Source organism: Podarcis erhardii (assembly GCF_964252035.2).
Source record: "Podarcis erhardii genome assembly, chromosome: 11".
In the NCBI taxonomy this organism is placed as follows: domain Eukaryota; kingdom Metazoa; phylum Chordata; class Lepidosauria; order Squamata; family Lacertidae; genus Podarcis; species Podarcis erhardii.
This window is the reverse complement of record NC_138501.1, coordinates 23,698,743-23,720,609: the sequence shown is the minus strand read 5'-3', so window position 1 is coordinate 23,720,609 and position 21,867 is coordinate 23,698,743. Positions and strand designations below refer to the sequence as shown.

At 43.2% G+C, this 21,867-nt stretch overlaps 1 long non-coding RNA gene across 1 annotated transcript; it reads right to left on the bottom strand.

Moving 5' to 3' along the window:
- Positions 1–2,349: 2,349 nt before the first annotated feature.
- Positions 2,350–21,492, bottom strand: LOC309352267. The gene is made up of 3 exons (XR_014161213.1): positions 21,022–21,492; positions 20,226–20,365; positions 2,350–2,428 (listed from the first exon to the last, which is right to left on the bottom strand). It is a non-coding gene; the product is annotated as an uncharacterized lncRNA (long non-coding RNA).
- Between the last annotated feature and the right edge of the window lie 375 nt (positions 21,493–21,867).

Genomic DNA, 21,867 nt, shown 5'->3' with positions numbered 1-21,867 from the left:
AAGAAGCTGGAGTGATCATGGTGCCACCCTGGCATGATGGCATTACCCCGCCCACGTGGGGGGGGGACTGGGTTGGGGGCCTGCCTGCAACCAGGACCATCTTTTAAGATGATTCCATTTATAGACCACCCCTTGTGCAAAATACCAGAGCAGTGTATAAGACAATACATAAACAAAGAAAGCATAAAACATCACAAACACAATGCAGAATAATCATAAAAAATGATTGGCTTATTTAAGAGCCAAAACACCTGAAAATTAGGAGTGAGGATGTCTGCCAAATCTCTGCTGGAAGAGTATTCCACAGCGTGGGACTGGTGATGCTAAACGCCCAACATCTAGTTGAAGCTGGTCGAGCTTCTGAGACATCAGGGATGACTAACCGTGCAATTTATATGCAAACAAAAGAGTCACTTATGAAATGAACCTAAACTAGGACAGCGTCTTCTGAAATTATTTTGAAAAGAATTATCTGGATGTATACAAACATCACACACATAACCTACTCAAATATTTACCAGTTTAATGTGACTGCAAATTATCATTAAGAAAACACAGTCTTCCTAATGTGCAGCCTAAGCTCTTAAATTCAGAGCATTAGGAAGGGATTAAATAGCCTTTTACTAATATTCTTTTGGGCATGTTCTTTAACATTATTTATGCTTCCTGTAAACACACTTCTCACAAAGCGAATGTAAGGAATTAACAGACTGTTGCTTCATTAATTTCAAAGATCCTGAGTGTCCCCCTGCCATTATTAACATGTGAAATGTCTGTCATTGCAGCAGGATAGGTGTTTGTGGATGTTAGTGGCCTGTATGCCACAAGGAACCCTGGGATTTGCCTGCTCAACACATAATATATGCATCTCCTTGTTGCTGAACAGGTTCTGTCCTTTGTGCAATCTTATGCTGAAGTATAGCAATTTACTTCCCCCCATGGAAGTGACTGTCAATCATTCTTTGGTTGGGGAAAAAGTGAAGGATTAAAGTTGGGGACACCAATGCAATGTGAGCTATATTGGCTCACCATCCCTGATGATGCCATTATTGGGAGTGAGAGGTAGATTTCACCACCTCCTAACTGAATTCTTAATATTGCCCCATAAAATTTACATGGCACCACATTGCAGTTTGTTCAAAGTTCTTGTACTTGTAATAGAAAAACCCTTCTTGGAGATCCTATGATAAACTTTGTTGTTGTTGTTGTTTCGTCGTTTAGTCGTGTCTGACTCGAGAACACTGTCCAACCATCTCGTCCTCTGTTGTCCCCTTCTCCTTGTGCCCTCCGTCTTTCCCAACATCAGGGTCTTTTCCAGGGAGTCTTCTCTTCTCGTGAGGTGGCCAAAGTACTAGAGCCTTAGCTTCATGATCTGTCCTTCCAGTGAGCACTCAGGGCTGATTTCCTTAAGAACGGAGAGGTTTAATCTTCTTGCAGTCCATGGGACTCTCAAGAGTCTCCTCCAGCACCATAATTCAAAAGCATCAATTCTTTGGCGATCAGCCTTCCTTATGCTCCAGCTCTTACTTCCATACATCACTACTGGGAAAACCATAGCTTTTACTATACGGATCTTTGTTGGCAAGGGGATGTCTTTGCTTTTTAAGATGCTGTCTAGGTTTGCCATCGCTTTTCTCCAAAGAAGCAGGCATCTTTTAATTTCGTGACTGCTGTCACCATCAGGCTGGTTGACATCAGAAGAGGTTGCCCTAGCTCCCCCCCCAAAAAACCCCCACACATTAATAAATAAAAATAAAGTGCATTTTAATTGCTCTTCATCAAAAGTATTCTTAGGGCAGCGTACAAAAGTGTGACCAAAATTCATGCGACATATACATGCAATTTAAAAGCAACAAATAAATGCAACAAAATAAAACCCCTGAAGCTAAAAACAGAGCAAAAGCTTTAGTTTTTATAAAGAAGCATACACACATCTTCAGACAATGGATGGATAGAGATTCTATTGGATGCATGACAAATGACAGTGTGGGAAAGGCAGAACTCTCACCCCTCGCCCACGAGACACTAGGGTAGTAGGAGAAGTTAAGCTTTGGGGGCCATTGGCTCCATCATCTCCCAAGCAAGATGAGTTCAGTGTTAAGTGTCAATTTGTGATTAGCCACTGTTAACAAGATTCCTATAGTCAGGTGTCAGGTGAGTGGATGTGATAAAAGTAATTTCCACAAAAGTCACTTAATATGTTGATTGCTGTTAAATTAGATTCCTCCCACTGAGGTTCTATGCAAGATTAAAGTTAGCAGGCAAAGTTCATTTACATTTGACACACACTTCTCAAGAGTTTTCACGCAAGTGAAAAGTCACTGGATAATTGATTTGAAATTCACATCAGCTTGATCAGAGATTCCGAAACTGTGGTCCACAGACTACCATTTGTCTGTGAGCTCCCTTCAGGTGGGCCAAGACATCTCTGTGGCTGAAGAGAAGAGATGGCACATCCATCATATTAATTAAATTCAAATTTAAATGGAATTCAAACTGTAACGGATTTTTTTTTTAAATCCAATATATAAGAAATGAAAGATTTTGAATACAATTAAAAATCATACTGTATCTAGCACAGTACATTACAATTGCTGCAAAAGGCAGAAAAATCAATATGCCATCTGTCAAGTCCCTCAGCAATTTTCAAGTGGTCCATGGGGGGAAAGTTTGGGAACCACTGGGCTAGGTTAAAAAGGTAAAGGTAAAGGGACCCCTGACCATTAGGTCCAGTCGTGGCCAACTGGGGTTGCGGTGCTCATCTCACTTTATTCACCGAGGGAGCCGGCGTACAGCTTCCGGGTCATGTAGCCAGCATGACTAAGCCGCTTCTGGCAAACCAGAGCAGTGCACAGATACGCCATTTACCTTCCCGCAGGAACGGTACGTATTTATCTACTTGCACTTTGACGTGTTTTCAAATGCTGGGTGGGCAGGCTTCCTCAAACTCGGCCCTCCAGATGTTTTGAGACTACAATTCCCACCATCCCTGACCATTGGTCCTGGACCAAATTTGCGGAAGCCTGGGCTAGATGATCTGACTAGGATGGTGGGAGTAAGGAATAAATAAATGAAGGTGAGGTACCAGAGCTCTTGGAATCAAGAGATACTTTTTTTTTAATGTGGGTTTCAGGATTTGAGTACTAAATCTGAGATTTATAAGTGCTGTGGAATATTCTAAGCATTTTGACATCCCAACCAGCCTATGACTGATGCCCATGCGGCTGTAGATTTACGATGACAGAAGACTACCCCTACTTGGGTATTCTGAGAATGCTTCCATGCTGCCCCTGGTCACCAGAGGCCTCTCTGGACTTCACTGAGCAGCTCTGTCAGTTTTGTTAGGGTGGTGATGTCAAGTGCTTTTGGCATTTTCCCTGTGATTTGATTGTTTCCAGCAGCTTCGTTTTGTAGCTTGCTGATTGCAGGCTGCACTTCTGACATCTCTATTGAACTGGTATGAAGGTTACCCTGCTCTGCACAAGTTTCATCAAGATCTGCTAGTGGTGGAGGGCTACACCTGTCAAGGGCTGCCTTGAAAAGCTCCACACACCTGCTTTTATTTTTTACCCCTCGTACAATAAGTGCCTGAAAACATTGCTTTTCAATTGGGCCACTGTCTAATTTGAAATTTCCACTCTGGCTTTTTGTCACTTTGAAAACAGGTTTGAGCGATGCTCGGGAGCAGCGTCATTCAAACCTCATCCACTGCAGTCAAAATGCAAGCAGGACTAAGGAATGGACATCACTGGGGTGTGTGTGTGTGTGTCCCACAATCTATAAATAAATTTAGGGAAAGCAAAGGAAAGGACAAGGAGGAAAGAAAGACTAAAAATGCAGTGGAAAAGTGGTGAAAGAACCAAGAAAGGTGTGTTGAATGTTGATTGGATAGCAGAAGATAGAAGATAGACTAAAGGACGAATACTCATCAATACACTTGCAAAGGAAAATCTGATGGATGGTGTGTTACTACATCCAATAATTAGGCTATGGAGAAAGGAAGAAATAAAATTACTTTATAAAATTGGAAGTGTTTCAACTTGAAAATATCTGCTGGATCCAACTAAGGCTAAACCCACATACCTGAAAAAACCCCACTGAAAGCAATATGACTTGTTTCTGAGCAGGAACATATAGGATAGCAGTGTTAGTTGAAAGGGTAGTGTTGAAAGGGTAGACGTCAGTGGGAGTTTGGACTTTTATTAATTTACCCCAACAGTTTCAGTGTGACCTAAGGTCAACTAAATAAGCGTCATGTACTGGCTAGACACAGAGGGAGGCACCAACTGGGGAACTCCTAAGGCAAGAAGGCCCAGGGATTGTTGGTGGGATGACGATGAGTGGTCAGAGGGAGAAGAGGGAGACGACTGGGAGGATGAGTGTTGGAAGCTGAAGAAGTAACAGGGTTTAAGTGAGAAGGGAGAGTCTGTGGCAGAGAGCAGTCCAGAATCAGAAGCAGAAGCAGGAAAGGAGGGAGGCGTGGGGCAGAGATGAGTCAGACTGGTGAAGACACAATGGTGTCTCTCTCAGGACAAGATTCCTCCCCCCACCCGGAACTCCCAGAACCAGGAAAGTTATGAAGCAGGAGGAGCAAAGGCAGGTGCATTGACAGAGTCTCATATTGCTTGGGAAAGACCCGGGAAAGGAGGAGACTTAGGCTGCTGTGGGAAGGCAGGGACCTTCAGTCTCCACAACTGCCTCATAGGGGCAAGACCTACCAAAGAGGAGTTGCTGTGCTCAATAGGCTTGGCACTCCTGAGCAGATCCTGTTTCTTTTAATAAAGAGTTAACTTGGCTTACTCCATGTGAGTTCTTGCTGGCTCACTCTTCCTGACACTAAGGCTGCCATCCAGTGATGGCTGCCTTAAGCTCTTCAGATGTTGCTGGACTACACATCCCACCATCCCTGACAATTGGCCATGATGACTGGGGCCGAAGGGTGTTTGAGTCCAGTACACCTGGAGGGTCACATGTCTGCCACCTTTGCTATACACACATACTTAGGGTGTCAATGACCCTTACCTCTGAATACACATATATGAGATTGGACTGTTGTCTGGATCCAACATCTAAAGATTGACAAAAGACATGAGCTAATCCAGCTACATTAGAGGGTGCTACAGAATATATTTGTGTAGTAACAAGAAAAGAAAGTGGGGAGGTTTGATTTGGAGCATGAGAAGAGAAGAGGAGAGAGAGAGAAAGAAAGCAGAAAAGCAGAAAACATGAGCTAGAGTTTGCATCTACTGAAAATGGAAAAGCCAGCAACAATTGTATATTCAGACTTATAGACAGTGGTCTTACTGAAATCTAGCCTACATTATAGAGAGTTTTCAACAATTCTGATATGACTCTGGAGATGAGGCACTCATTGGAAAAAGGAGAAACTAACCCCCTCCCCACAAAAAATACCTGAAGTCACTCTTATCTCCATTGGGAGATATCTTGCGAAATGAGCCCACCCAAGCATATGCAGTGGTGAGTGTAATTATTTCTGCTTTAAATTCCACCGACATGCTCCCTAATGTTGCTAATGTGAAAGGAGATCTCAGGTGCTAATGGTCTCAGAGGTGGCTCACTACTGAGATGGGCAAGACTGAAGATACAAATTGCCCTTTGCTGGAAAGTAATGAAGCCGTAGAGACCTGTGTGGTTGTGAAAGCAAACCATTCTGAATGCAAAGAAAAGGAACACTCTTCGGGCAGGGAAAATGCAGAATGTGAGTTGTCTCTTGTGAATTGCTACAAAATTCAAAGCAGAACAGAGCCATACTAAATGTTCGACACCTGGGTAATAAAACATGTAATAATCCCATAGTGAACTATGGCACGTCTGGACATTCTGTGAGATCCGAGGTGCAAGAAAAGAAACTAGCTTCTAAAATAGACTTACCTGGCTTGCATGTTGCAGACACACTCCTCCTAGAGTGACATTGAGCTACAGAGCTGTATATAACTTAAGAAAATGGTAAATAGCAAGTTTTAATTATTAACTTGAACCTAACTGGGCGGACTTGAATGTTCTCAGGTGTAGGTAAAGGTAAAGGGACCTCTGACCATTAGGTCCAGTTGTGGACAACTCTGGCGTTGCGGTGTTCATCTCACTTTATTGGCCGAGGGAGCCGGCGTACAGCTTCCGGGTCATGTGGCCAGCATGACTAAGCCGCTTCTGGTGAAACAAGAGCAGCGCACGGAAATGCCGTTTACCTTCCCACCTGAGTGGTACCTATTTATCTACTTGCACTTTGACGTGCTTTCAAACTGCTAGGTTGGCAGGAGCAGGGACCGAGCAATGGGAGCTCACCCCATCGTGGGGATTCAAATGGCCAACCTTCTGATCGGCAAGCCCTAGGCTCTGTGGTTTAACCCACAGGGTCACCCGCATCCCTGTTGTCAGGTGTAACAACGATGCTATTATATAGCTTAGTCACTAGGTGGCACTGGACTTTGTTGTATATGAGTGACAGTACACATAGGCCTTCTTGCATTGATATCACTGCTTCTTACTGGGAGCGGGGAAGGGCAAGGCAGTGAGTGCTGTTCAAGCACAATATAGGAGCACTACTATTTGGCTTTGCCAATGCAGCTCCCTACTGCTTCACCTTTCCTCTCTCCCCCTCAGTAAATGACAGTTATGACCACCTCTAGGAAGTCAGGTCTATGACACTGCACCTTCTCATCAGCTGCTTCTGTTGCATGGCATTAGGAGTTTCCTGTTGCTCTTCCACTTATGTTGTGTGTGAGAGAGAATAAACCTATTGTCTATTGGCATATAAAGCTTCCACAACAACAGCAAAATGGACAAATTTCTGTGCCAGGGAGCTGTCTTTTGAGTAAAGGAATTGCTACTTTTGTTTCTGCTTTTCACAACTTGGTGTTATGAAAATTGGGATAAATAGCTTTGCTTGTTTCCTGTAGAAGATAAATGTGCACTACAACAAGGAATTGTGTGCGCGTATGAATTATCTGCAAATTGGCTGCATCCTACCAAAGGCTACAAGGGAAAACTAATTCGTTGGCACTTGGTTCTTCAAGGATTTGGGTTTGATTTTGTTCATGGAAAAGGGAAGACCCTCCTAACAAGGCCACTCCACAGAATACAAATATTCAGGGTCCCGGAGCAGTTAAAGATAGGATGTTTGACTGGGCCACGGGGAACCATTCTAGCATTCAAGATTTAAATTACAGCTCTCAAATCAATTACTCCAAAGTAACTCAGTTGACATTACTGATATCACAATACAGTAAGTGATTTGGGACATTGGCTTTATTTTATCAAGAAATGTTTATCCGTTCTTAATTTCCTCCAAGGATAATTGTGAAGTTCACATGCCAATTAGAGATAGGCTAATTAAATTATTTTTCTTGTGAAAAATAGATCTGCTCTGAGGCAATGGCTTGACCTATCCATTTAACAAGCACAAAACTTTCCCTTCCCTTCCCTTTAACAATCAGCAACACACCAGCTTCAGACGCTACTCACACAGGGAAGAGGAGAATCCAACATCATTCCGTCAACTCAAGCATTTCAGCTCAACAGATGAAACAAACCTTGCCTCTTCTTGCCTTGTGTCCTGTTCCCCAGGCACGTTTTGGGACATGCAAGTGGGGAGTCCCATTGTCACGCAGCGTAAATTAATAATACAGAGTCTTCTTCAGTAAAAGAATAAAAGCTTTACTGTGTTAAAATAAACTTGTTTGCAAATAGCAGCATAGTGAACAGAAGATCAAACTAGCTTCAGAGCATATACAGAGTTACTGAGTCACACAGAGTCTCAATTGAGCACAGGCTTCACAGAGCACAGTTTTCACCTTCACACACACCCTGACTAACTGACTCACTGACTGACACTGAGTCTGCCTGCCAGCAGATACAATACTTATTCTGTGGTACCTCGGATTAAGTACTTAATTCATTCCGGAAACTGAACCTGAAACTGTTCTTAACCTGAAGACCACTTTAGCTAATGGGGCCTCCAGCTGCCACCGCGCTGCTGGAGCACGATTTCTGTTCCCATCCTGAAGCAAAGTTCTTAACCTGAAGCACTATTTCTGGGTTAGCAGAGTCTGTAACCTGAAGCATATATAACCTGAGGTACCACTGTACAGAGAATGAGTCATCCTCAAAATGAATCACAGTGATTCAGAAACTAAATGATTCTGCAGCTTTTCAGCATTTCACAACATTTCTAGACTCCTTTACTGCTTCCTTTACGGCTTCTGCTCTCAAATACCTTGTCACATGAAACACATTGCACCAGTGGGAGCCCTCATGCATTCTCTTGAGGGGATTCATTAGGTGAATCTTGCCCTTTGTTTACAAGTGAAGAAGTCAGATATGAGTGGCTATTTTCTTTGAATGGGCAATCTATCTGGAAGATATTTGTATTTACTCAGCTGCCCTCTTCTTGCCCCATTCCTTCCTTTCCCCTATCTTTTGTTAAGCTCTTTGATGGCTGAGAACAGCCTTTAATGTTCTAGTCCTAATCTGTTGGAAGGAAGTGATATTGCTGGGTAACTTCTCTGATGTTAGACATTGGAGAATGTAAGGCACTGGGAGAGGTGGCTAATGAATAATCTGTACTTAGTCTGGCAAGCCAAACTGGCTAACAGGCTATCTATCTATAAATCAGATGGTATTGGGCATTTTTTTTAAGAACCTGAGGCTACCGGGGGGGGGGGTCACTTCACCACTTCTTGAGGGCTTCCAGGTGGCAAATTGAGGGGCTTGATTGAGGTGCTCGCTTGGTATGCATATATTGCTTGTTGTTTAGTATAAAATATTTAATATTCTCTCTCACTTGTGTTTGTATTGCCTCTGAATCTTATTTTAAAAGGACCACCTTGCATTTGGCAAGACACTCTTTTAAATGAGCCAGGAGATACTTTTAGACACTTTTGAAAAGTATAAGCCAGCATTCAAGGAAGCTATAATCTATTTAGGGTGCCATATATAAAAGAGGACAGGGCTCCTGTGCATTTACTGCTAGCGTAGAAGAGGAAATTTCACCAGGAGGCAGATTTTAGTCCTCCCTCTGGGTAACAACATGTGTGTGGGGTGGTGTTACTATGGTGCAGTTATCTCAAGGGAGCCTGTGAGTTGCAAGAGCCTGTGTGAGAATTCTATCTCCCCTGTATCATGTGCCGAGCATGGTGGCAGAATAGGAGAGGGGGGAATAATATATTCTTGCCATTTACTTCTGCTGCTGCTATCTGTACTGTCCAGCTTCAGTGAAAGGTACTGTAAAAAGAAGAGGGAAGTGTTTGGGGAAGGTGCAGGGAGTGGGAGCCAGGATTTTTTCTCTCAATCGTTCTTTAAAAATCCAAGCTGGAGAAGAATTCCCAGGCCTGTTAGGCCCATCTCTCATTTGAGTCAGACTTTATGAGTCTCCAAAGTTCATTTCTGGGGCCTGAGTTTGGGGAACCTCTCTGGTATCTTTAATAGGTTAATGGCATTTTTTAAAAAACCGAAGACTCAGGGGGGCCACTAGGTGGCGCATTGGAAAATGGCTGACAATAACATCTCTCCGACCCTCACGAGGTAATTTGGAGGCTATGATGGGGGTAATTAGCCTCCTTAACCCCCCCCCCCCGGATTGTGGGGGGGATGGCCCTTGCCTGCTGTGCCCTATACCACCCCCGAATTTGTGGGGGTGGGGGCACTAGGCACAAAGCCCTCTTGTGGGATTCCGGCACTCCTTGATGCTGTCTCTGATCCGCGCCTCTAGTTGCAACAATCTTCAAAAGAAACAATTTGGATGAGATAAATTGCAGATACTTCAAGGAAAAAGGGGGAGTAAAGACTGCTGACAGAAGAGATCTCTGATAACAAGACAAGAATAAAATATGAGAAGATACATCAAGATACGGTACGACAAATGACTGAGGGGGGAGGGGGGAAAAACCTGCCTTTCCTTTTTTTTATGTGATTAAACAAGAATCCCCTCCCCTAATGAGTCAGAAATTAAGGACTTAAGCTGTGGATTTAAGACTGTGTGGAGATAAACTTTCGAACCAAAGCAATGTTTCAAGCTCGAAGCTGGAAAGCTAAGAGTTTTGGAATGACGCAGTTAAAAAATGCCGTCGCCATTTTGAGAGGCATTGATGGAGCTCTTGGGTCTGGGAGGAGAAAGAGAGAAATCAACTTCTTGGTGGGACTTAAGAGTGACAATGCCTAATTTATGATGGAAAAAGCGATGTTATCTACGAAGGAGATATATGGAAACCATCTGGACTTAGTTTGGAGGAACGGGAAATCCACACAGGATCATTATACTTGCTTATCGGCTTAAGGAGACTAACAGAAGAGATCGTAAAGGAAAAAGAGAAATTATATGAACAAGATATGATGTGGAAACACCAAAATAAGACTGGATAGAATTATGAACTTTGTCTGGACTGATTGGGACTGATTTGGACATTAACGCAGTAATAAGAAGATGACCTGAATCCCCCTTTGGATCTTGAAGTATGGGTTCCCCCAACAAAATTTAAAAATTTGGCTTTGTAATTTGGAATTTAAGCGATGTGATTTAATTTGATGTGATTGGCCAGTTAATAAAAATTATTTAAAAAAATAAAAATAAAAAATAAAAAACCGAAGACTCAACCCACCTATACAAAATAATAATTGCTTTGTAGAGTCTTCCAAGTATGTAAATCTGACTCCTAATTATCTTTCTTTGTTGTACATTCAGTCTTGTTTTAAGAACTGGAATATGAAACTGTACAAAGACTCTGCCTTGCACTCCTTGAGAAGCCTGCTTTGTTTTATATGGTCACTTATCTTTCAAGAGGCTGGGTTCCTCTCGGAATTCTTAATCTCAAAAGTGATCCTTCAAATATCTCCTTGAACAAAGTATCAGTGCTGCGACTCATCAATGCGTGGCATTCTAATTTGTTCTAAATATTTTATAATCCGGTTCTCAGGCAAAGATGTTCAAATTTTAATGAGCAGGACTAATGATATTCCACTGCAATTTTTTATTCCAATGGATAATCGATACTTTGTTTTCCTTGTGGTAACAGTGTGTAATCCTATCTCATCTGCTTTTATCATTTGAACAACCTTTTAGATTAAAATATTGCATATTGGAATCCATTAAAGAATTCATTAAATACATTGGATTTTTAAAAATGATAAAATACCAGTTGGATCAAGAATTGCTTTTCTGCAATTCTGAAGTGGTCCTTCCATCCACACATGGGCATCTAAGCTAATGGAGGCTTGTGTTGATAGAAAGGACTGAGAAGGCAATTTACTCCTCACAACTGGAAAGAAGATGTGAGATGTGCAACTGGATTATGGCTATATTAATTAAAATATAATGAAAGAGGAACATCTACATTCCAATCAACCAAGCTGATACAATCAAACAAGTTAGGATCAAACAGGTAGGTAAGGACTTATTCGAATTCAGAAAGAGGGAAATCCAACCCCTGGGAATGTGCTGCAGCCTTTGTGCTATGGCTTTCCTGTTAAGGACTGGGATGAATAGACTCTTTCCTTTGCTGGAAAGCCTGGCATGTGCTTCTCACATGCACCCCTGCTAACCAATATCCCTCAAAATCCACATGCCAGGCCTCAAAGGGCATCCCAACCCCAGGCACAATGCATTGGCAATGCTGCCTAAGTAAACCTAGGATTTCCCTCCCCCCACAACCTCACCTGCCCAATCTCAATGCAAACTGTGGGATAAGTTGTACCTCTCCCTAAGAGCCCATTCAGTTCAGCCCAAGAGTGTGAAGCAGGTTAAAAGAGAGGGGCACTGAATTAGGGAGCCCACCAAAAAACCCTACTTAGCCCCAGGATACCGCTGACTTTCCTAAAGTGCCCACACTGCTCAATGAGTTTGTGGGGTGTGTGTGTGTGTGTCACACAGCAAAGAGGAAGTGGTCTGGGACAGGAAGAACCACCATAGAACCTTCCCAGAGTCCCTCTTACTTGTCCATTGTCACATGTCCATCTCCTCAACCCCTTCCCTACAGGAGTAGAAACTCTCATGCTTCTTTCCCAAGGGAGGGCAAATCTCTCTCTCTCCCCCCCCCCCCATGAACTGCAGGAACAATATTCTCCCAATTCTCAATTCATCCCCCTTCCATCGCTCCCTTTGCTGTTCTTCTTGGACACTGAAATCCAGTATCGAGGGTCTTCTGGCAGTTCCCTCACTGCGAGAAGTGAGGTTGCAGTGAACCAGGCAGAGGGCCTTCTCGGTGGTGGTACCCACCCTGTGGAAAACCCTCCCATCAGATGTCAAGGAGAGAATTAACTATACAACCTTTAGAAATCTGCAGGCAGCCCCGTATAGGGAGTTTTTTTTATGTTTAATGTTTAATGGGGCAACCCGGTCAAATGGGTGGGGAACTAATAATAATAATAATAATAATAATAATAATAATAATAATAATAATAATAATAATAGAACAGATTTTGAGGGTGGGGTGCAACAGTCTATAGGGAAAATTGGTGGGTGATGTTTCACATAATTTTACTCAGAATTGACACACTGAAACTGATTGACATGACAAAATTACTATTTGTCATTAGTTAAAAAAATTAAATCATTTTAATAGGCCTACTGTAAATAAAAGTTGAATACCACCCAGTAAAATATTCCTCCCACCTTCCATCAGTGGGATCATGCCACCGGTTGAACTCTACTGACAGGATCTCTGGATACAATTAATTGCCTTTTGACTTTTCCCTTCAGACATAAAAGGGATGATTACCATCATTAAAAAGGGTGCTTCTCAGAAATTTGGGGATATCTCTTCTCTTTCCCAGACTGAATGTGCATCTGGCACAGTGGAAGGTTGGAGGAAAAAGTATGCTGCTCCAAAAACAGCCACATTTTTCTCATATATATATATATACACACACACAGTGGTGCCTCGCAAGATGAAATTAATCTGTTCCGTGAGGCTCTTCGTATAGCAGTTTTTTCGTCTTGCGAAGCAAGCCCATTGACAGCTTAGCGGATTAGCGCTATTAGCGGTTTAGCGGCTTTTAGGTGGATCAGCTGATAAGCGGTTTATCAGCGGATCAGCTGATAAGCGGCTCAGGAAAAGGGGGGGAAAAAGGGGAAAAACCCGCAGGAACTCGCAAGACATTTCGTCTTGCGAAGCAAGCCCATAGGGAAATTTGTTTTGCGTAGCGCCTCCAAAATGGAAAACCCTTTCGTCTAGCGGGTTTTCCGTCTTGCGAGGCGTTCATCTTGCGGGGCACCACTGTGTGTGTGTGTGTGTGTGTGTGTGTGTGTGTGTGTGTATATATATATATAATCTGTGTGTGTGTGTGTGTTTATGTGTGTGTGTATATCTATATCTATCTATATATCTCTAAAGGGGGAAAATGGGAAGAAAAGTAAATGAGTAATAAAAGTATTGTCCCCCTCCCCCTAGGAATGGAAACTGACTTTTGAGAAATTCAGAAAGGCTATTCAGGAGGGAAATTCACCACTAGGCCCCCAGCTACAATCAAATAAATCCATAAAACGTGCAAGAAGCTTTTAAACTAAAGGCACAGGAGTCCTTCTAAGCCTTAAGCCTGGGAAAGCTGGTCTGCAATTGCATTTCATTACACACACAACAAATCACCACAAATCAGGTCTGGGGAAAATATGGGAGAACACAGAAAGCCCTGGGAAGCAATGGCAGACAACAATGTGATTTGGATGCTCTGTGAAAAGTAAGCAAACAAGAAATGTCAGTTCAAGAGAAAAGGGCTAATGTGGACCATTGGGAAGGATGAGCTTAGAAAGACCTGTGCACACCTTTCCTTTGACCTCAATGAATCCTGTTGGCATCTGGCTCTTAGCAGGTCTATCTCTTAGTAGCACATGAGCATCATGTTCTTTTTAAAAGGTTCTGAGTCAGGGACAAGGTTGAGGATTGGAAATAGTACTGCATAGAGTGTGTAGTAGGCATATGAGGAAGCGGGTGGTGCTGTGGTCTAAACTACTTAGCCTTTTGGGCTTGCTGATCAGAAGGTCAGCAGTTCAAATCCCCACGACAGGGTGAGCTCCCATTGCTCGGTCCCAGCTCCTGCCAACCTAGCAGTTAGAAAGCATGCCAGCGCAAGTAGATAAACAGGTACCGCTGCAGTGGGAAGATAAACGACGTTTCCGTGCTCTCTGGTTTCTGTCACTGTTACGTACTGAAGTTCTCACCCTGGGCCAGCAGGGGGATACTGTAGATAGTTTTCACTCAGGTCCGCATATGCAAATAAGGAATTGAAAGTGACGTTCAGTGATTGGATAGTTACAGAAAGTTGTTACTGTTGCGTTGTAGTGAATGCTGTCTGTGGACAAACCCCAGCTCCCTCAGCCTGAAAGCGAGATGATCACCGCAACCCCATAGTCCAGAAATTATTTCACAAGGTCTTCATATAGGTAAAGGTAGGCATAGGCAAATTCGGCCATCCAGATGTTTTGGGACTACAATTCCCATCATCCCTGATCACTGGTCCTATTAACTAGGGATCATGGGAGTTGCAGGCCAAAAACATCTGGAGGGCCAAGTTTACCTATGCCTGCCTTTATATATTTGAAGACCCTGTGAAATATATGGAATGTTTCTGGATTTCAATCTCCCTTGTCCATTTGCATTACAGGAAATTAGCAGTCTGAAATACTATGTACTGTTGGGATAGGGTGCCCCTGACTCTCCAGTGCTCATGCTGGCTGGTACTGATGAGTTCAGCAATTTTTGGAGGGCCATACCCTCAGTGAAAGGCCTGGACATCCTTTTAGTTAGAAACAGCAGATTCACATTTGTTGCAGTACCAGGAACAACTTTTGTGAAAGTCAGTGAAAGTGATGTGATAAGATGTGTCAAGGGCAAGGTTCTTTACGAAGAATTCTAAAAGCAGGATAATGAAGGGAACTCAAGACCACTTATATCCCCACTGTAATTGGCATTCAGTAGTTTCCCAAATTACAGGTGATGACTTATTGAGAAAGAGCAGACAGAAAAAGAAGGGCTGTAGAAAATTCTGGTAAGATTTCTACTTTATGAAAGTTTTTGTTCATCTCTGGTAACAAGAGAGGGGAATAAACCTGGGCTTCTAAAAAGCTGCAGTTCCAGTTGTGTTCCTTCAACATATCCTAAAAAGAAGAGTTGAATCAGCATCATGTATGTTTGGGACATCTAAAATGCTTATTTAGATTAGCTTCTTGCCACCGGCAAATAACAATGTATTAACAATAATTGGTGATGATATCCATCATTGCACAAGAGGACTTCTACTTTCCTGGTGGGATACCCCTTTCCTCTCCAGCCTTCACAATCTCCCCATATTTGTTCTGAAGGGTCCCACGGGGTGGGGTGGGGTGGGGTGAGTGAAGATGGCTGTAGGGTGTAAGAAGAAATATACTGTGAGGTAAAAGGCACTTTACCAAGTATTCTATAAGTAGCATATCTAACAGAATATCAAGGTATCCACAAAATCATCACTACCTCAAGGGAAGTCATACTACCACTCTATTCTGCCTTGGTCAGACCCCACCTGGACACCTGTGTCCAGTTCTGGGCACCATAATTTAAGAAGGATATTGACAAGCTGGAATGTGTGCAGAGGTGGGCAATGAAGATGATAAAAGGGTCTGGAAACCAAGCCTTATGAGGAATGGTTGAAGGGATTTGGTTTGTTTAGCCTGGATTAGAGGATCACTTAGAGGAGATACGATAGCCATCTTCAAACATCTAAATGGCTGTCGCATGGAAGAGGGAGGAAGCTTGTTGTCTCCCACTCCAGAGGGCAGGACCCAAACCAATGGCTTCGAGTTACAAGAAAAGAGATGCTGACTAAACATCAGGAAGAACTTTCAGGTGGTAAGAGCTGTTTGACAGTGGAACAGACTACTTTGGAAGGTGATACATTCTCCTTCACTGGCGGTTTTTAAACAGAGGTTAGATGGCCATCTGTCAGGGAATTTTTACCTGTGATTCCTGCACTGTAGAGGTTAGACTAGATCAGGGGTCTGCAACCCGCGGCTCCGGAGCCACATGTGGCTCTTTTACACCTTTGCCGCGGCTCCGGGGTGGATACTAGCGAGGGGAGGAGGCGCATTGTGCGCCCTGACACTCCCCACTGTGGCGGGCGCTGTACTGGCTGTGACATCGCATGGCAGCGGTGCGTGCATTAGTCACGCACCATCCCGATGTCACCTTCCCGCCCGCCCGCCCGCTACACTGTAAGGGGCATGTACGCTGGTCACTGCATTGAAAGGGGGCATGTACGCTGGTCACTGTTTTGAAGCGGAGTGAAGAACACACACACACACAAAAGGTAACTTGTTAATTTAACGTTTATTTCTATGAGGAGGAGTAATTCTGAGGGGGTCAAACAAAGAAATAATAAAAAAGTGACAAAAAAGTTATTTTTATAATGATGAGTTTTGCGGCTCCCAGTTTTTTTTCCCCTTCGGAAACGGGTCCAAGTGGCTCTTTTTGTCTTAAAGGTTGCAGACCCCTGGACTAGATGACCCTTGGCATTCTTTCCAACTCTACAATTCTGTGATTCTACCTGAGTATATTTGGTTGATAGCATTACAATCCACCCAAGAAACCACTTTTTATTTTAGCCACATTGTCCAAATCTTGTAATTTATGGTACCCATTTTCCACCTCTATATGGAATGTTGCTGTGTGATTACAGTAAAACAGCCCCACAAAACTATTTTAGGGAAAGAGTCCAGCTTGAGGCATATTTTTGCCTATGGGGTGCCGAGTTTGAAGCCTAACAAATAAGAAATATTCTCTTGAATGGATATCAAGTACCCTAAGGTACCATATTATAGTAAGAAAATGAACTTGAGCATATGCATTATTGAACAGCCCGAGTCATCTTTAAATAAGACACACATTCCGGTTTCATATTTCATCCCTATATTTTATTAGGAGCCTGCTAATCCTTTACCCTAACTGTCCGCTTTTATGGATTACAACAGTGACATTTATACAAGACTTCATTACTGCCATGCAGTCATCTCATAAATAAATCCTGCCGTTTTCATGAGAATGAGCACAAAGTTTGAACACACTCAGATTCCACCCCCCCTCCTAAAAAGATAATAAAATGACTTGTGGCTATGGCTCTTATAGCTCCCTACACCCTTGTTTCACATTCTCCTCCAAATCATATTGCAGCAAAATTCTGGCCACAATGCCCATTGGGCTGATGCTGGAGCAAAGAAACGTATCTGCTATGCTCCAGTGCTAAAGGTTAACTGCTAAAAATATTTCACAGGCTCTTTGAATTTTCCATGTCTCAGCCTGTGATGTCACACTGTTTTATGTGATTTCCACACGGAGCCACCTCAGCTATTAGGTGGACTGAGGCAGCAGCCCCACAGCCTTCACAGGAGTATGGTAGTAGCAGCAGGCCAAGGCAGCACTTCCCATTTCACCTCAAGTGATGAAATGGGATGGGCCGCCCCTGTTCCAGACTTAGGTAAAGGTAAAGGGACCCCTGACCATTAGGTCCAGTCGTGGCTGACTCTGGGGTTGCGGCGCTCATCTCGCTTTATTGGCCGAGGGAGCCAGCGTACAGCTTCTGGATCATGTGGCCAGCATGACTAAGCCACTTCTGGCGAACCAGAGCAGCGCACGGAAACACCATTTACCTTCCCACCGGAGCGGTACCTATTTATCTACTTGCACTTTGACGTGCTTTCGAACTGCTAGGTTGGCAGGAGCAGGGACCGAGCAACGGGAGCTCACCCCGTCGTGGGGATTCGAACCGCCGACCTTCTGATCGGCAAGTCCTAGGCTCTGTGGTTTAACCCACAGCGTCACCCGCATTCCAGACTTAAATACAGCTAATTATGCTGCTCCCTTAGTGGGGATGAGGCCCAGGCTATAGGAATAAATCCAGGAAGCTGTAGATGCGCTGTAGTTGAGAAACCAAAACTATATCTTGGGGAGATTTTGCCAGTGCAGAGGAGCAAGAAAATGGGGACAGGGGAGAATTTCAATTCAGTTTGCATTTCAAGGTGAACATGTCTATTTCACACTTTCCAAAGCAAGGTGCAAACAGAAACACAGCCATCCTTTGAAAAGCACCCTCCCTTGTGGAGCGTTCCCTCAGCCTCCTCTCCTCTCCCTTCTCCTTGGGAGTCCTCCAGGCAGCTGCTGCTGCTGCCTGTGGTCTCTGAGCTGCCCCCCACCCAAAAGAGAGGTGCCTTTCAGAGGCACCATTCACCTACGGAGCTTATAGCCAGGGCTGCTGCAGTAAAAAACTGTGCAAGCCTTTGGGAGGCAGAGATGGGAGAGAGCATCAGAAGACGGAGGGAAGGAAAGAGGGACACAGGCCACGGTTGCCCCACAGCACCCCTGACTATCATTCATGACACCCCAGGATGCCACAGCACACTGGTTGAAAACCACTGCTGTATAGGATTGCACCCTTATCATCTCACTGAAAATGTGCTAGGACTTTTAGCAGGCTAGTTTTCTGTCCCCTCGTGCAGACACTGGCCAAGCTCCCCAGTAAAAGGAAGTGCCAGTCTGCTGTCTGTCTGGCTGCCCCATTACAGCACGGACTCGAAGCTGCGATGCCATCTGGCTCCCCTCAGGAGCTACAGAGTCAATTTGGAGCCATTTCAGGGAACTAACACTGGCTGGGAATGCTTTTAAAGAGAACTTGTGATCTTTGGGCATAAAATAAAGCCTCAGGGTGGTTATGTGCTATGTATATCTGGGAACTGGCTCCAAAATATAAAAGAAACCAGTTACTAAAAATAAGAGACTTTCCACAGATGGAGGGAACTCAAATTAAGATACTATAGATGTTGCAAAGAAAGAGGATGTATATATAACAGTGACATATCTCCAGTTTAACATCCCAAATAGCAAACTCGCACATGCATGTCTAGATAATAAATCTCCTCAGGGAAGCAAAAAAGCAAAGTATATTAGAATAACTGGAAAATGGGTGGATGGGTATCCAACTTCCCTCTTTTGGACACTTTCTGTTTGCCCAGAACCACATTCATTCCATTTGCAGACTACAACCATGATCATTATTGAATTCTGGATAGTCCATACATAGATTAAATTTTGTCTCATAGCATACATGCTTATCACTTTGAAGGATAGGGCATTCCCTAGGTACACAGAAATATATAAATGTGCAATTTATACCCTGTTGTGCTTAATGGACCAGCTTTTTATACCATTGACCATGGTATCCCTCTGGACCATCTATGGGAAATGGAAAATCAGGGGCACTGTTCTGCAGTGGTTCCAGTCTTATAACCAGGAATGGTTCCAGAAGGAAGCATGGGATTGGAGTGCTTCTCAGCCCCCTGACTCTTCAGGTATGGGGTGCTACCACTGGTGGCATACTGTCTCTGAGATTACTTAACATCTGCATGAAGCTATTGGAGTGGTCATCATGAGTTAACCCTCCTTGAGTGTTTGTTAATAAAAAAATATGTTTTTTTTGTTTCCATCATGATTCGGCTCTAATTTATATCTAGTTCAGGGAAGAAGTTGACACAGAAACATCCAACACCAAGTGTCCTTGCTGAGGGTTTAGATTATATGCTACCACACACAGATAATCACTGAATTCTTGGTTGTTAGAGACAGAGCGTGACCAAGGTTAAATTACCCCAGACTCGGCCATGCTCCCCACTCCCATCTCCACTGAGGGAGTGTGTCACAATAGTAATAGTAATAAGAAGAGGAATAACTTCAATGAAAATAAAATGGTCCCAAAGGGACCTGTGAGCTTCCAGGGCTTTCAGAAAGTCATATAAATTGGGGGAAAGAAAAGACACAGGTGAAGGATGTTTTGCACACAGGAAATCCCAGGTCCCACAATTAGTTGGGGTAGACAATGTTTGGCAAGATGGATCAATGGATTCATATCTAGCTGCGAACAGCTTATAGTATCCTAAAGGGAAGGGATTAATGGATTTGTGTCATATCCCCATGCTATGTAGTGAGGCTTCATTAGGATTTCCTTTGGAATTCCCCCAACAGGCGGCTTGCCATGTTTACCAACAAGAATTGACAGCCATGCAGTCTTTTTAATGGTACTGAAAAATCTGACAACCAAGAACAGTTTTGTTTAATAACACAAAACTAGTTGGGCTGATAGTTTATCACTTTTACCTGATAACTACATCATTTCAAACACACTCAGCAAAGGATGTCATAGGAAAACCCAATTCTCACGCCATTTATATTCCCAGAGGTGCCTAGAAAAGCAGTTCTTACCAATCCAAGAAGAAAACCCTGGCTGAGTCAGTGAAGGCTCTGTCAGGGTTAGAGGCTGATGGTCGTCAGTGGGTAGCACACAGCCATCTTTGGACGATCGCATCATTCTTCCTCCAAGGCCTCAGGATGAAAGTGGGTTGCTTTTTTTTTTTACAGAAACAAATAATACATTAATCATACTTTTTAGCCACGTGTTGTGGTTGAATTTGAGCAGGGTGTTTTTTTTACAGCCAGTAGCCCAAAATCTAAGATGGCTTTATGAAGCATCCACATCTTAAGATAAGCCTTTCTGTGGTAAATAATTCCATATTTTGGAATAGAATTGTGCATTATTTTGTGGACTGAAATATATGTAAAAGGAATCGTAGCAAGCATAATGCAATTGTCCTTGTTATGTTGTTTCTACCTATTGCATCCATTTTGAAGTCCACAATTCTCCTCTAATCATTACAATTTAATTAAATTACCTAGTCTGAGAGTTTGAGTCTCTCCAGTTTATCATTTGAACCCTTTTAACTGGGAAGAGTTGCTGTGCTCACCAGGCCTGAGCTATTTTGTTTCTTTGAATAAAGAGTTAATTTCACTGACAACTTGTGAGTTATTGCTGACCTGCTCACAACTCCCGCCTTGACAATTAATAAATTTTTTTTTGCAAGCTCCCTGGAGTTCTCCTGCAGTTGCCCCATCCCACAAATTCACCAAACAGAGGAACATAGCTATTAACACCAAGATGAGAACCAAAACCCCCCAAATTATTGTGAGGAAAAGGAGAAAAAAGTTAAGATTCTGTTCATACCAGCCCTCTAAGTGACCAGAGTTTCCCAAAGTAAATGCCATCCAAACTTTATAGTAGTATAAGAGAATTCAGGGATCTATCAGCTGTTTTATCCCACAGTTACATGACAATTCTTTCAGATACCTTTCTGTTTGCTGTGAAATTCAGGATGTTGGAGCAACTGTCTCAAACAAACATCAAATTCATACCCAAGAAAATTAGCTTGTTTTTGGGATTGGTGCTGCAGAGTTGAGACACTTTGTTGAGGCACATGGTACATCCACTCAGTCACATTGGAGAAACATCTGTTGCTTTGAGAAGATGCATGAAGCAGTTGATTCAGAAGGGTGATAAATGCATAAGCAAATTAAAACTCGTTTGTTCTCTCACATGCACTTTTCCATTCAGTGTTCTCGTTCAGATACTGTATCAGAATAGCAGCACTGTGTTCCATTAAAGTTTTTATTTAAAAAACGCATATTTCCGCTAGAAATGATGACCTTCACAAATATTCTCTAGGTGTTCATGGGATAAACGCTGCTTCTGTTTAGAAATGATAGCCTTTGGAATACACCACCAATCTCTGCAGCTGTGTAGGGACAATGCGCTGAATGGGGAAGTGTTTGCACTGTCACCATATGAGCAGACCAGGAAGAAGGCTTGCCAGGTAGCTCTTCAGAAGGGGCAAAACTATACAGAGAACTTCATAAGACCTGATGATTAACTGATTGTCGGTGCTTTGAAGACTCTGCTTTTGCCTGCACAGCTTGATTTCGAACCATGTGGGAACAACAGCTCACCCGACACCATTGTGGTGTCAGATGACTGACGAGTAGCCAGCTGTATCCACTTGCCAAACCTGGCTTG